Raw genomic sequence first — 16,355 nt, forward strand, 5'->3', positions numbered from 1 at the left:
TCATGTTTAATTGTTGTGGGTAAGGATCAAGTTTCTTGTCTGTTATCAACTGGCTATCTTTATGAAAAGTCATGGTACAGGATGTGGCTGGGCTGGTGAATCCCTGCAGCTTCCTGAAGAAGAGGAGCCTGGATGGGGGGCTTCTCCCAAATTCTGCTGCTGACGCATCTGGGCCTCCATGCCAGTGCAGGTTACTGGGAGTGGGGAAAGGCCTGGCATAATTCAGCGCCCTTCACCGAGAACAAGAAAGATGCCAAATGATTACAGACCTCTGTGCTTCTGCAATAACACACTTAGCAAACAAATTTGCTCAAGACAGAGGGCTAAGTGCCAGTGCAGCCCACAGGGAGTGAATGTTACTCTTTTGATGTTCTGACATCATGCCTGTCTCCCTGGCATGAGAGAACCATTTACACATTAGGAAACAGATGCTGATGACAGATCATAACTACATTACTATTTGCATGATGCAAATAAGTGAATGTGAAGCAATGGGATTATGATAGTGAATTAAGCTAAGTTAGGTGAAGAAGTGTGCATGGTATCAGAACTAGAAATGTAGAAGTGGACAAAGCTGCTGCTGTTCTGTTTGTGGACAGAGACCAGATGGAGTTTCTCATGCATAGTATGATACTTATCTGAAAATTACTTCATTAGTTTCAGCTGACCAAGGAAAACCCAAACTGTAGCCTTGACTGCAAATGGGGCGTCAAGCAGGAGCATTCAGCAAAAGATAATTGGAATAAAGAATAGACAAATACAGAAAGAGATGCCCTTGTAAGGCAATACTGAGGTTTGCTCTGTGGAAGAAGGTATAGCAAGCTGAGCAATGGAGCATAATGTTTGTAAAGAGAATTTTAAAACTCATGGGAAAGGCACTAGTTGTGTTTTCTCTGGTTAATGATTTGTTTTTAAGGACAAGCTCAACATTATAATAAATTAATACATATTTTGATCTCTCACTAATAGATGTAGTTTTACATTTGCCGTACAAATAGAATTATACATCGGCTGCAAATACAATATAGTGCAGGCTTAACATGTTTTTGGCACAGTTATATTTACGCACCAGTTGTTTATTACATTGATTTCTGTAGGTCCAGTATAAATCCCTTTTCTCATTCTATTAACAGAAATACAAAGCGTACATATCTTCATAACTTGTAGAAAAATCTTATTAAACAAATGTGATGATATTTTGCAATTAACATATGGTAAAAACTTGGGTCATACAAAGTTCAGCTGAGATTTTGTCATTCATATAGTTCTCATCTTATTGACTGTTTTAAATTAGCTATATAAATTGCACAGTCAAGATGAAGAATCACATGCCTTCCAAGGATAAGACATAAAACAATAGATTTTCTCTTTTCTTTAATAAGATTTTTGCCATCTCTCCACTCTGTTACTTAATACTGTCCCTTCAGCATAATTTTATATGCTTTCTTAATCTTACCATTCTGACTTATGAAGAACTCACCTGACAAACCTTTGTTTGGGAGAGCAGGTAGGGACTAAAGCCCAGCAAATGGAGGTAAATGGAGGTATGGCTTCTTCTGCAGCAAAGGGTGGGAAAATGGGTGGGTGATTTCTTCTTTCTGGCCCTATTTTGTGTTTTGGGGTTTTTTTTTGTTGGTAGCGCTCAGAAGTCATTAAATGGCATGTGAACACAGTCAAGCTAATTTCCAAAGAATACACAAAATAATGTGTAAATTCACCTATGACATCTAAGTTGAAAAACAGTTATGAATATGCTTCACACCTGATAATGTCAGGACATATTGATATTTCACCTTTACAGCAACTCTGCTCCTTTCTTGTTAATTCATATTTTCATGGCTGGAGATTGCCAAGAAGTCTGGTAGGTTTTAGTGAAAGAATCTGAAAGTAGAGCTTGCTGCAAGTGTATCACTTTGCAGTGGGTGAGATCTAGCCTTCAAATATTGTTGAGTTACAGTGTCACTATTTTCTCTCTTCACTCATCAGTGGTATCCTTTCTGCCTTTTCTCTCCTGTAAAACTATCTTCTTTATAACTTCTACACACTTCTGCATAAATGGAAACGCCTTCCAATCTGTTTGCTTTTAATCCCCTTTTTCCCAAAAGACTCAAGTTACTAAAACCTAATAGATGTTATCTAAACCAACTGCTTCCTTTTAGTCATAAACCTGTGTACACATCTGGTACACAGATGTGTACCCTAAGAACCAAGAGACTTGGGTGCCCAAAATTATAAGTAGGATATCTGGGTCATAGGAACATAGAGCCCCAGAAAAAGTGCTTGTCGAACTTTTCACATTGCCACATAAAATGAGTAGCGAGTTTTTGCACTGATCACTCATAATTTAAGTTAAATATTACTCTCAAGGTGAAATGAAGGCTAGTTCATTTTAGTTGGCTACCTGCAGCAGAAGGTAAAGAAATCTCTATTAAGGGAAAAGGCCATTCCATGGACACCATACAGCAAGCGACTCAATTATAAAGAGGTAGTGTACTGTTTATGCATGGTTTTCCATGTCTCTAAGTAGTGAATATATAGGCTGTTAGCCTATATATAGTGAATAAATAAAAATATGATATTGACTCAAATCGCCAGTAATAATTAGTTAAATGTTTTTGTGAAGTCTTGCAGCATTTTGAAAATATTACTTAAGGCTGACTCATATCAAATGAGTTCCACTAAAAACAATTCAGTTCCAGATTCTGAAGGTTGTAGGTGCTTATTATTTTTTCATCTGAAAACTTCCATTCCTCCAAATTGAATTTTTATTTGTTCAGCCTCTACACTGCACTTGCATGTTAAACGGAAAGTGTCAGAGTACATACTATAAGCATTACAAAATTTGTGGTGATCCAAATCCTTTTTTTCCTTTCTCCTAAAAAGGAAATAGCAGCTTTGGAAATTTACAAAAATGGTAATAGTGGTACAACCTATTAGCAGACCGCAACAGATATTTTAGTTGAGCATGAATCTTTGTTTTTGTCATTCTGAAAAATTGCTCACTGTTTTGCTTCAAACTTGACAATGTCCATATTCTAGTACTGTTAGCCTCCTCTCCATTGCTTTTCAGAGTGTTTTTGTACTAGACTGCACTTAATTTGATTCAAATTGTCAATGGCAAAATTCTTTTGACTTGATTCAAAGCTTGATTCTTTTATGATAAGAACTGCACAGATGAAGGCAAGATGCTGTTTTTAAAACAGATTCATATATATATATATATATATATATATATATATACACATTGTGTTATAGCATTTAAAATGTGCTTATCTATGTGTAAAAGAAAGTCACGTGGCCCTGGAACATGAACCAATTCAAATGATTCCTAATGTAAAGAATGTAAGAGGATCTCAAGGAGTTGTTGAATTTGTGGGAAAGTTGTGCTTACAGGTAAAAATTATAGTAGCAGCTCTGTATTTTAAGCAGCACAGATAATTTATAGGAAAAGAAAGAGGTGGACTTGGCAAACTTGGCTAGCTCACTGCTTACTGTTTGTATATACTAATGTTATATCAACATAGACCTCCTTTGAAAATCATTGGGTGCTAAACATCTTCCCGTAATCTAAGCATTAGCAATGTGTGTCTGCTTTCAGATCACTACTGTTTAAGGTTAGAAGGAATGTTGCATTATCTATGCTGACCTGCTGTATAACACAAACCATTAAACTTCATCCTGTTACAGCTGTACTCAGTTCAACAAAACACCTTTGCCTACTTATGCTCCAGACAACATATAAGCATGATCTAAGATATGAAAAGTTCGGGAGTTTTCTAGTTTGGTGCAAAAATCTGTCAATTTTTGTCCAGGCTGGTTTCAGGATCTGGCAGGTGATGATGGGCACTCAGCACTTTCCCATCTGTTGGCAGAGGGTTGCATCTTCAGGTAGCAGCCGACATGACTTAGACTGCCAGTTGAGTAAGACTTATTTACCACAGTTTTCATCCTTGTGTCTGCTAATGTGTACTTGCAGGCAGCACCCAGAAGTAGAGGGCTGGTTCCCGGGCTAGTTCCCAGGCTGGTAGGAGGGAGGGTTTGCTCAGTTATCTGAGACCCAGGGCATCCCCACTCAGTACATCAGTTGTCTTCTGTTTCTCCTTGAAGCAAAAACACGAGAAAACTTTAGGCTCATGAGCTCGACACGGTTGCCAGCTGGTACAGAAACAGTAGCTTCCAGCTCTCAGGGTGTATGGTGAGGTCTTTGGGAGGTCGCTGCTTCTGTTTGTGTGTGCAGCTGCAGTGGGCAGCAGCTGCTGGGACAGTCTGCTCTACAAGACCTCAGTGGGAGTAGGAACTGCTGCCTCCTGCAAGGCTAGTTTGCTGCTTCATGCATTCACTGTCTCCCAGTGAATTCCTATAACTGCAACCCTTTGCCTGAAGTAATACAGCAGTACAGTTCTATATGGTTTAGTTTTAGGTAGTCCTGCGAGGAGCAGGGAGTTGGACTCGATGATCCTTATGGGTCCCTTCTAACTCAAGATATTCTATGATTCTATGTAGAAAGCAGCAGTCTGGTGTGCAGCCCTATACCCCATAGCTTTGAACATTATGTCCAGACAACCAGCACATAGGAACATATCCACTTGATGATAAATTTGCCATGAAGATGGGACAGTTTGGGAGCCACTTAATGTGCAGTTTTTTAAAGTACCACTCATTGTCATTTTTAAAATGAAACACCTTGGAAAAATCTACTGCTACTACAGAAGACCCTGTTATCCACCAAATTTACAACCTCATGAGCAAGTAAAGGCTTGCTTAATAATATCTATTATATCATTAGTTATCTATTAGTATTTATTCTGACATTAGTTGTCACTTAATTCATTACCAACTGAATGCTGTGTCATATTTTTACATTATTTTTCCTGGGATTGATGGCAGGTTCATAGCCTTGAGGTATAGTATTGACCTATTTGTAGTCCACGAACAGTAACAATACACTGGTGTTCTGGTATTCCCAGGCTCATGAAAATGAACTGTAAATGAACCAAAGATCTCTTACATGACTTCCTAAGACATTTAAATACAAATTATTATGATAACCCAATTTAAAAGTATTTATCACTAACAAATATAATTTAGTTTTTTCCCTTTAGAAAGAACATTATAGTCTTCATATGAGAAAAGTACCTTGGTCTGATTAAAGTACGTCAGTCTACTCCTTTCCAAATGCAGACAAACAATGTTTACTGATTTTTTTTTTTACATATTTAATTTCTACCCATTGTTTTGTGTCTCTTTAGTTGTGGTTCTATAACATTACTAGAATTTATTTTCCTCATCATAAACTTCAGCTTCTTCCAACTGTCTTCAGCCATGCTATCTGTGGATTTGTCACTGATATCTTCAATGCAACCCAGTTTTATTTTTGCCTTATTACTAATATGTACAGAGACACTATTATATATACTTTATATTTCCTCATTCTTCATGTCTTATACTTTTAATTTTTTTTTTTCACTTCTGATTGCATTTCACTTTTCTACTGAAACAAGCAAGCTTATGGCTAAAATTGGCCTTTTTTGGTTGTAAAATCGGGGGGGGGGGGGAAGTATTTGAGGGCAATCTCTTAAATTCTTTTTGAGTATAAGTATTCTTATTTTTCTTCTAAGTTTTTCCTCCCAGAAAAATTTGCTCATCCTTTTCCTGTGTGGGGACATTGAGCTCCTCTGAAATACTGGCTGGAAATATGCTTTTGACCATATTAAATGGCCAGCTTTGTCAACCACCAGATTCCAATCCAGTGATTAACTTGTCTTTATTCATCATAAGGAGGTCCAGAGTGGATTTACCTCATGTTGTATGCAATACCTTTTGTCTTAGGAATTGTGCAGTGTTGAGAAACTCTACTAATGATTTATTATGGGCTGCATGGGACTGCTAGCAACATCTTACGAAATAAAATTTCCCATTAGAAAAGCTATTTATTTCATAAGTTACTCCATCTTATATCTCATTAAGATTACCTCCACTTCTCTGTGAAATGCAGACCACCTTTTTTAGAAATTATCTCAGATGTTGTATCTTATACTTTGGTCCTGGGAGACAGCAAACATAGGTGTCTATATGTATGCTAGGAGTCCAAGCATTCCTCATGGTCAATGGGGATCTACTAAACAGAGTTATGGAGCCTAGGGAGTGATTTAGCTCTAACACCGACAACATAATAGTATTCAGTTACCTAAATGTGGGCATCTAGTATCATTGGAGGTACTCTAAGGTATCCAGCTCATCTATTTAGGTTATGAGAAAGGACTTAAAGACCTGTCCACTTTTCAAGTGGCAGCTGATGACAAAGCACAGTACTCCATGGTGCCTAATAACAAGGTGTCTGCATTTAGGCAATTGCCTGTTGTCAAGGGGCTTCAGTCAGCTGGTGATGCAAAGGCATCTACTGCTATCTGACATGCCCTGGACTGTACAGCACATCCAAGTGGGACTGGCTGCTATGACTCAGGATCTTGAGGAGATCTGTCCTGTCCTGAAGTAGTGACAGGAGGCCAGGCACATCTAAGCAGTCTAGAATGACATTAGACACTTATGTTTTGGTACCTGAATTGTGCCCTTGGAGCTCCAATCCAGGAGATAGCCAGTCTCCTAAGTGAGGTAATATCCTCACTTTGTGTAAACTGTCTGAACAGTATTTTCTCCAACAATATTCTCTGTAGACTTCTCTTAGCTGAGTATTCAGCACGATGTCTGCAAAGAAATACCACAGAAATCGAGCCAAGCAAAATGAGATGTACAAGCCTGGAGACAGTCATGATCTATTCCCCCACAGGTATTTTCCATTTTCTTACCACCTCTAAAAAACATAATAATAAAAAAGCCAAAATAGGGAATTTTTTGAAAGGTCAAATAAACATTTAGAAGACAGTCCTCTTCTTTCATTAGATCGTCACCTGAGTCCTCACTGAACAGTTTTCTTTTGTTTTAGTCAAGCAAAGCTTTTCAATATATTTCATATATAATTGTGTAAGTTATAGACATTGGAAAGGACAGAAACAGTTTAAGAGATTTTGCGTCACAAGCTTTCATAGGCTTATTTTGAATTGACACAAGAGTGCTTAAGGTCTAATTTGCTCTCAATCCAACCCAAGAAGGGACAAGCTATACCAACATTTCCCTCATCCTGTGATGATTAGGGAGAATACACCACTTTCCAAGTATTCTTGTTCACCTCGCACAGATTTTAGACCTCCATCTAGTTAGCCTGACTCTTTTTTTCTTTACCTTTTTGTATTTTTTGGACTTCAGTAAGCACTTAGCAATTGTATTTGGATAATTAAGTATCTGTATATTTATACACATGTATGTCTGTTTGCTAAATAGCATATTGTTTTGGAACAAAAACTGGAATCAACATCTATCCCTTTAGCTTCCCAGTAGTCTTTTTCATGTTTTCTTAATATTTAAAATTACTTTTGCTTATACAGATATGTTATGCTACAAAACAGAATAGCATTTTCAAAGATGCTGCACCTTTTTGGAATAGTGTTATGAAGCTAACCTAGACGGAATTTCTTTCCTTCTCTCTTCAAATGCTGGGTTGTAATTTCTTTTGGATTGTAGGTATGGGAAGTAAAACATCGCAATCAAGTATTGTAACTCCTCCAAACTCTCAGTCAGATCAGAACTCCATGTTATCAGCTGTTCAAAGATATAAAAAGACAGAGATAAACTTCACCATGAAGGGCTGAACAAAGCATTACAACTGACTAAGAAGAAAAACTAGGAAAGCATTCAGATAGCAAGCAGGTAACAGCATTGTCAATATTTGGGTAGATCAATGCAAAATATTAACGTCACCACACTTAAAATTATTGTAGATAAGCAAATGGATGACTTACCTCCCCTTTAGGCTCTACCTACACTAGTAAATCACATAGCGCCCCTGGCACTGGCAAGTCATTTTTTATAGTATTAATTTATTAGAAGGGACTTTTCCATTATTCTAACCTGAACTGAACAATTCCTAGCCATGGCTTGGGATTTACTACTCTCAACAGAGACTTTAAATGAAGTCACTCTGTTTCGTGGGGTAAAATAGCCTTACAGTTGAGATGGGGCTAAGTCATGCTAGTTGGTCCAGAGCTGGAAAATGGCATGATTTCACTTAATAATAAAGATGCAGCTTTAGACTCTGGAATATAACCTGGACCATCACTAAGAAAATAGATATTCAGGTCCTAAGGTCTGCTGACATTAGCTGATCCATAATTTGAATTTTATCAAATTATAATTTCATTGTTTTCACCATTTTCTCAAAATTTATGTGTGTTTGCTTGTGTGTGTATGTCACTCTTGCTTTACACTGAAGTTTTGAAGAAGATACATGGATTATTTTTAATTTTCAAAAGAGAAACAAATATGTTCCAGAAATAAGATCTGATTCCAAGCTTTAGCAGAGTAATAATTTTTAAGTGGAAAAGCTGGTTTCACATAGAACTGCTGACACAAACTTAGCTACAGCAGTACCGGTGAGCAACACTATAATTTAGGTCATGTTCCTATCCCATAGATAACTTTGATAATATGGCTAGCCAGTTGTGGTATAGCAAAATCCATTGCTCCTATTCCAATCTCATGAAAGCAGAATGAGACCTTGTTTCCAGAGCTGAGCATCACACATTTGTAATAACTTTGCTTATGAACAGAAGGTTTTTATACTGTGTTTTAGCAGTTAAATCTTTGCATTTATTATTGAACTTTTAGCACAACAGTAATTGAATAACCCTGAGAGTACCTGGTGTCAGAAAACACTATAAACAGGTCAATCATATTACAAAGACCCTCAACTTCTGTAAAAGAGTTTTGATGAGGCTTTCCTGCTTTTCTCCTATCCTACTGAGGTTTACTCTTCCCCCTTTCTGGGACTTAGTAAGAGGGTTTTTTGAGGCATGCAAATGTTGATGAATGAACAAGGCTGGTTCTGAGCATGTGTGAGCCTGCATCCTCATGTCCCCTACGTCCAGACCCATCAGAGATTTGTGTTGTCTCAGGCTGGTGTCTTTTCTAGGGAACCCACATGAGGGTCGTTCTTTCAACCAAGTGGGCAACAGATGTGCAGGTGATAGCCTACAATGTTGTGACTCAAAGCATGGTGAAGGGTAGAAGGTGTTTGCTTTACCAATGAACATGATATCCTTCTCCTGAAAGCCACCACTAATGACTTGTCACATATTCACATGTCAAAACATTTTCAGAAATGTGCCTTCCAAGGTGTTCCAGCATTTAGGCTCCTAATTCACTCAGGCAATGTTGAACTTTTTACTCCATGCCTGTGTGCCTCTTACCCTAGTAAAGGTCATCTTATCTATGTCTGAACTGCCTGTTAAGCTTGGAGCTGAGAGTGTCCTCAGGAAAGAACTCATTTATTTCCCACATTTCAAGCCTGCAAAAAAGGCTGTTGGAGTGACTGGGGACTTCTGCAAGCTCTGTATGTGACAACACACCACGTTCCAGTCCCTGAGCACATCAGCAGGCTCTGATTGCCCTGACCAGCCTCATCCACGACCTCCAGCCATGCTGCCTCCACCCATTGGACCAGCAGCTGTATTTAAGCTGAACCCCCGCAGCCCTATCTGTATTGTGGGCATGCTGTGCCTGGTTCTGTACCTGGCATTATCTTATTGACTTCATATCTGAGCTTGACCTTGGACCTGCCTCCTCAGCAGACATCTGTCACTGGATGGTTGGCCAGCCCTGGTTACAGTCACCAAACCAGCTCTGCTCTTCATTAGGTGCTGTGGGACTGTGCACCTTGCTCATGAGGTTGCTGCCCTGCCTTGTGTAACTGCCGGCTCCCAAATTGCCTTCCCTTGCACAGCTGCCCTCTCTTGCTAAACCCCAACAGTAAGCTCAGGGAAAGGACAAGGACCTGCGCTTAAATGTAGCTCCTTGGACAATGAGTGGTAGATGTCTAGGTAGGCAGAGGCTCTGGAAGAGTATGGTCATGGCAGCAGGAGCCTCCTAGTGTACTCAGTGCCATGGTACAGCAGGTGGAATCACAGAATGATTTGAGTTGAAAGAGACTTTTGAAGGTCACCTAGTCCAATCCCCCTGCCATGAGCAGAATCATCTTTCACTAGATCAGGTTGCTTAAAGCCCTGCCCAACCTGCTCTTCAACACTTTCAGTGATGGGGCATCCACAATGTCTCTGGGCAACCTGTTCCAGTGTCTCACCACCCTTAATGTAAAGAATGTCTTCCTTATATCCAACCTAAATCTACCCTCTTTCAGTTTAAAACCATTGCCCCTCATCCTGTCACTACAGGCCCTGGTAAAAAGTCTCTCTCCATTTTTCTTATAAGCCTCCTCTATATGTTGAAAGGCTGCAATAAGGTCTCCCTAGAGCCTTCTCTTCTCCATGCTGAACAACCCCAATTCTCTCAGCCTTTCTTCGTAGGAGAGGTGTCCCAGCCCTCTGACCATTCTTGTGGCCCTCTTCTGGACCCACTCTAACAGGTCCATTTCTTTCTTGTGCTGGGGACCCCAGAACTAGACGCATAACTCCAGGTGGGGGTCTCATGAGAGCTGCATAGAGGGGCAGAATCACCTCCCTTGACCTGCTGGCCACGCTTCTTTTTATGCAGCCGAGGATGTGATTGACTTTCTGGGTTGCAAGTGCACATTGTCAGCTCATATCCAATTTTTCATCCACCAGCATCCCAAAGTCCTTCTCTGCAGGGCTGATCTCAATCCATTCATCACCCAGTCTATACTGATACTGGGATTGCTTCGACCTTCATGAGGTTTACATATGTTCATGTACTACCACACATGCCCTCATACCAGCCCAGTCTGTGAGGTAGCCAAGTGGCTAGAAAACTCTTTTATCTCCTCTCTCTCACTTGAACTGTGAGGGAGGATGGAGGGAGTTGGGAAGCATCCTCAGCTTCCTCCTCTGTAGGGCAAAGCTTTGGTAAATGTCTTCTCCAATTCCTATTCCTACTATCTTTCTTTTTCAGCTCTGCAGAATAATCTAAAATCATTGTGCAGCTGTATTTTTCCATAGTGTGAGCACATTCCCACTGCCTAAGATGTAGGGAAAACAACAGTCCTGTGCGTCAGAATTCTGACAAGGAAGTTCAAAGGAAATATTACCATTTCACAGTAATTTACTCCTGTGACATCAGTAAGAAGCCTAACTACTTAACCTTTTTCCAGAACAATCCAATTATCTGCATCTGTTCAACAGAAATTCACACAATCTTCTCTATCTCCCTGAAACCTTCACATGCAGTGGCTCCTACTATATATCAAAAATGATTGGCATGTCTTTAAAGAACTTGGTGCTGAAAATGAGCAGTAAGGGATAGAAGAGAAAAAAAATACCCAAAAGGTTAATCTTTTTGTTTAATTTTGGTGATGGCATGATGAAATATTAAATCGCCTGAGGTTTAGGATCTCTCAGTTGCTCTCTGTTAGCCAGCTCTTCAAAGACAGTGCTTTGTTTCAAGACTTCACTGCAATATATCCACTTTCTCTGTCCACATTAGAATGATGTGTATGGACAAACCTCCGAAGGATTATTCTCAGAAGTGAATAAACCTTTTGAAGCATTTCAGTTGTCTAGAGTTTCTAACATAGCCAAGCAATATTTAGAATTATTCTGTCTGTCATGTCAAGATTATTTTATGCATTTTGAAATTCCTTTTTTTTTTCTGCACTCTAGAATTTGGTTTATTCTTTATAAGCTTTTGATTCCTGCAAAGATTCAATATCTTGAAATTAAAAGATGAAAGGATTCATCAGCAGAATGCTACATGATTAGCTTAATTGGTTCTGAGTTTTCCTGTTGAAAGGGCTTTCTAACATGCATTTAGTAGCAGACACATGGTCCCTGTTTTCCATGCCTTTATATTGGGATTTGAACACTTTCAAAAAGTTACTGTGTGGAGAAGTACTAGCCTAATTAATCTCAATAAAAGTCTTCATCTGGAAGCAATAATATAACTTGTCCAAACCTGAAGGCTGCAAAAATAGTAGCAAAATCCTTAAGGCTTTTTCATTGAAATTTATTATGTTGTTTAATATATTAGTTGAAAATTAATAAAAGGTGTAAGTATGATTTATCATAAATTATATACTTCAATGCTGTTGAGTCAATAACATCAAGAGCTGGAAAAAACAACCCTGGAATTTTGCTTGATTTCATGTTAGGCATGAAATAGAAAGTTTTGTAAATCATAACCATTTATACAGAATAAAGCAGTACATATTCTACTGTCCATTCTGCCAAATGCTAGAAGCAATAAAAACTACTGATTAATATTTGTGCATATAATCAAACATCATGCCATTTATCACCAGAAATCATAATTTGCAAGTATTCATCTTCTCTCCATCTGGGTATGAGCCAAAGACTACCTGGGACAATTATTTGGATTAAACTTTTCTGGATGGAGGTGGTTTAGACAGTTTTTATTTGTTTGTTTTAAAACTGCCTTTTGTATTTAGACAGTGGATGGCATCATTTGTTTAATTTCCCTTCCAAATTGAGTGTCCATCTGTAGCTTTCAGTTCCTCTGACTTAAAACATTGGAGCTATTCATGTGGGTAAATGTTTGCAGATGCAAGGCCTACAATGTTTGTTGTTTTCCAAAACCTTCTTCACTGTGTTGCTTGCTGTAGCCGTACATGTAGATTCAGAGACTACTCTGAACATCACTGCTTCTCACCACACTGCAGATTCTCTGATTTTGTTATTAGTTCCCTTTATTTCTTTTTTTTAATATTAAGTTATAATTTAAAAAGATATAAGATCATATATATATATATATATGATGAAAACAATACCATTTTTCATAGTTTTGTACATTCTTTCTCCCACAGCTTTAAGTCCCAGTTTAAGCAGGCAGTAAAAGAGTATTAACATTCTTCTGGTCTGCTGACTTAAGACACCCACATAGAGGTAATCTCCCAAGCTTTCAAGTGGCTTAATGTACACACTGAGTAAGAGAACAGCCTGACAAAGCAGTTTTGAAGAAACCACATCTTTGTATCTCAGAAAGGAAAGCGTGGAGTTTAACAAGCAGGGTAAACAGCCCTCTGCAGTGCCTGCATCCAGACTGATCCTCAGGCACTTACGGTACACTAACAGCCCTGAACTTCCAGAGCAGGAAGCAGGGCAGGAGACCAAAGGCTGTTTTATGTCACCTTAAATGCATCCATTGATGAGTCTAGCTGTTTGAGTGTTTGTGTTGCGTTTAATTCAAACATTAGAACAGTTTTTGTGCCTTTTCAGGAGATGCACAGATACTTTGTTCTGTTGCAGCTGGAGCTGCTGGAGCACTGTTAGAGTAATGTTTTATGCTAAAATTTATCAACTATTTTTAGTTCCACTATTTCAGTTTGAAGATGATGCACTTAATATTGAACATCTCACAGCTCACGTTTCCCCTTCAGTGCTGTGCAAACTTGTCACTAACATGCTCCTTAATTTCTTTTCCTTTTTATTGAGTAAACTACTTCCAACTAAATTAGCACCAACTAAACCCCTTTGGTGGTTTAAAATTTGGAATGGAAAAAACCTCAACCACCTAGCAATAGCTTGGTAATGACCATGTAAAATAAGGCCACCCCTTTTGAAAAAAAAAATTAGAGATGTAGGCCAGTCCCTGTAACAATGTGTACATTCAGAGAGGATGAGCAAAACCACATCCATGTGTAAAGCAAGAATATTTGACTGTGGACATACAAAAGGGCTATTGATTTCACAGCTATGCACTCTGACTTAAAAAAAAAAAAAAAAAAAAAAAGAAAAAAGAAAAATAAAACAGCAGAGTAAGTATGTGAATTTGTGTGGCCTCTTTCCATAAAGCCTCATAAACTTTGCTCCTGGTTTTCACAATTACTGAACAGTAAGCTTGTTACTGTCCCTCAGTGACACTAGATGGCACTTCAGAGTAGCTGTGGGATCGAAAAGTCTTTTGTAATCTTTTCTGGTTATTTTGCATATGATATTGTAGATGCACGAAATTAATGCTTGCATCGAACAAAAGCAATTTCTCAGAGTTCTACTAATTTGTATGCATGACTGTGAGGTAGATAATACTATCTGTTTAAAAAAAGTAACAAACGTAAGCAGAAAGAGATTATAACAGAGTGGTTCACTAGTAGGTCAAAAAAAGAGGTTATGGGCCAAAGAACTGTTGCCAGACATTGTGTTTAGAGGATTTGAGAAGTAGTTTGTGGAGGGAACTGAAAAAAATCTATAGGCCTGGAAATCAGAGCAACACGTTAATGACAGGGATTTAAGAGTTGATCCATTCCTGGAAATGAAGTTAGATTTGATGTCATTTATACATCAGCAATCGTGTATATGATGACTGTCCATAACCTGGTGAACTTTAGGAGAAACCAGCCACCTCCTTTCTGGCATTAAAAGGTAAGCATATATGAAGAGGGTAATTGATTTGTAGACAAGTTTTGAAAAATAACATTCTTTAGCAATATATGGTTTTGCTAACAAAAAATGTGTATGTACTTTTGGAAAGCCTGAACCTGAGGAATATCATTAATTTAAAAAGAAAAAAAAAGTGGGAAGGATACTACAAAAGAATAAATTTGCAGTATTGTCATCAAACTGCAGTAAAAACTTAAAGAAGCATCGCTTCTTCGAGACATCATTTTCATTTCCAACTTATTTAGTCAATTCAGTAGAAAACAGAAGGGACTCTCTTCTTTAGTTAAAAAACCTTTTACAGGGATTTTAACACTTTAATAAGGTTCATGATGAGGGGAAAAATAATACATTTAGAGATCAAAAAGTAGCAGAAAACATTGGCCATAATTCTGGAAAGCTCTTTAAATAAGAAAAAGGGAAATCCAGACATTTACTCAGGCGTGTTCATAACTAGTGTGATGAATCGTAGGTGTTATTAATTTAAGATGGCAGAAAATATATTGTTGTCTCTCATTTTATTATTCTGTCTTCTTTATCACAAAAAGACAGAATTTTAAAAATGTTATTAAAAAATTGGTTTTAAAAGCAAAGGCAAAGAAGTGCTATTACTTTGGGTTGGATTTTTTTATAATTTTATATTCGGTGGAAGACATAAGAAGCCTCTGTATGTCAGTTAAATTCTTCCATCATTCTTGCAGCTGAGGGTCTGCCATTACACCTTTTTATTCTCATATCTCTTGTATTCACCAGATTGAATTTCCTGATTATTAGGATATGTTTTGTTTCAGGCTCCCTAGGAGGGTCTATTTTCGCACCTGAGAGATGGTCACACTCTTGCCTGCAGTGACCCCTCTGTGGCCCAGGGATGCAGGGAGGGATAAGATGCCTTAGGCTGCACCAGGGAACAAGTGATTTATTCCTTTATGTGTTTCAATCCTACAGTTGTGGCTGCTTACCATCTTCATACTTTATGGAGGGATTGGAGACACACTGTTGGGACGAAAGGCTTTCTACTTTAACTCTCTTATTTCTTTCCACCCAACTGTTTATAGCTTGTTTGGGTTTGGTTTTTTTTTTCTTTCTTTCTTTCCTTTCTTTTCTTTTTTTTTGTTTTGTTTTTAAGTGGAAGAGCCATCTGTTCTGTATTTATATGAAAAGCAGTTTTAAAAGTATTGGGCTTCCCGCTGCTTTGAAGTCTTTGCAGATGCTGTGTGTGGATAGGGTTCCATCAGTCAGACGTTGTAGGCATGGCTGCACATTTTATGGAAAACCAACAGCGTGTTTACTTTTTGAATTTGTCATGATCTTGCTGAGGTCTCATGTTATAGGATTTGCTTATTCTGTCTTATTGCACAGGACTGGGAATCAGGAAAGTCCTGTTATCTTTGCAGCCCTTGGTTATTAGTGGGGAATGTATTTTATGAGGAACAGCTTGTGCTTTAGCACAGAGGGCAGCAAGCTTGCTATGGGACATACCATGGGTATTAGACAGGAGGACCAGGCTCAGATATTTTCTTCTGGACTTAGTGTTGCATCTGGTTTGAAAGCAAAACCTTAGTATGGAGAGATGTTAAAGACATGGAGGGGAAAATGGAAAGTTTGTTTATATGTTTATATTAAGTTTAATGTAATAAGTAATTATTATTATTTATTGTATAAATCTCTTCCCATAAGTTGTATCTGTATCTGCTAATTTGAACCATGTACATACAAATCCTGTGGAGCTGTTCAAGCTAAGACAATGCCTTTGTTCTCTACTGAAATGCCAGTGCTTAGCTATCTGCATGAAGTCTCTCTCTGAATAATAGCAGATATCCAACCAAGAACCAAAAGGAAAAAAATCTAACTGCTGATTTTCTGGAGGGTTTTCCCTCCAGTGACAGAAGGATATCATGTACTGTTAGTTTTATTTAAAAATAACACTCAGAAAATGTGAAA

The sequence above is a fragment of the Nipponia nippon genome, unplaced genomic scaffold, assembly GCF_047370975.1.
Source record: "Nipponia nippon isolate SJK-2023a ecotype South Korea unplaced genomic scaffold, ASM4737097v1 scaffold_3, whole genome shotgun sequence".
NCBI classification, from domain to species: Eukaryota; Metazoa; Chordata; class Aves; order Pelecaniformes; family Threskiornithidae; genus Nipponia; species Nipponia nippon.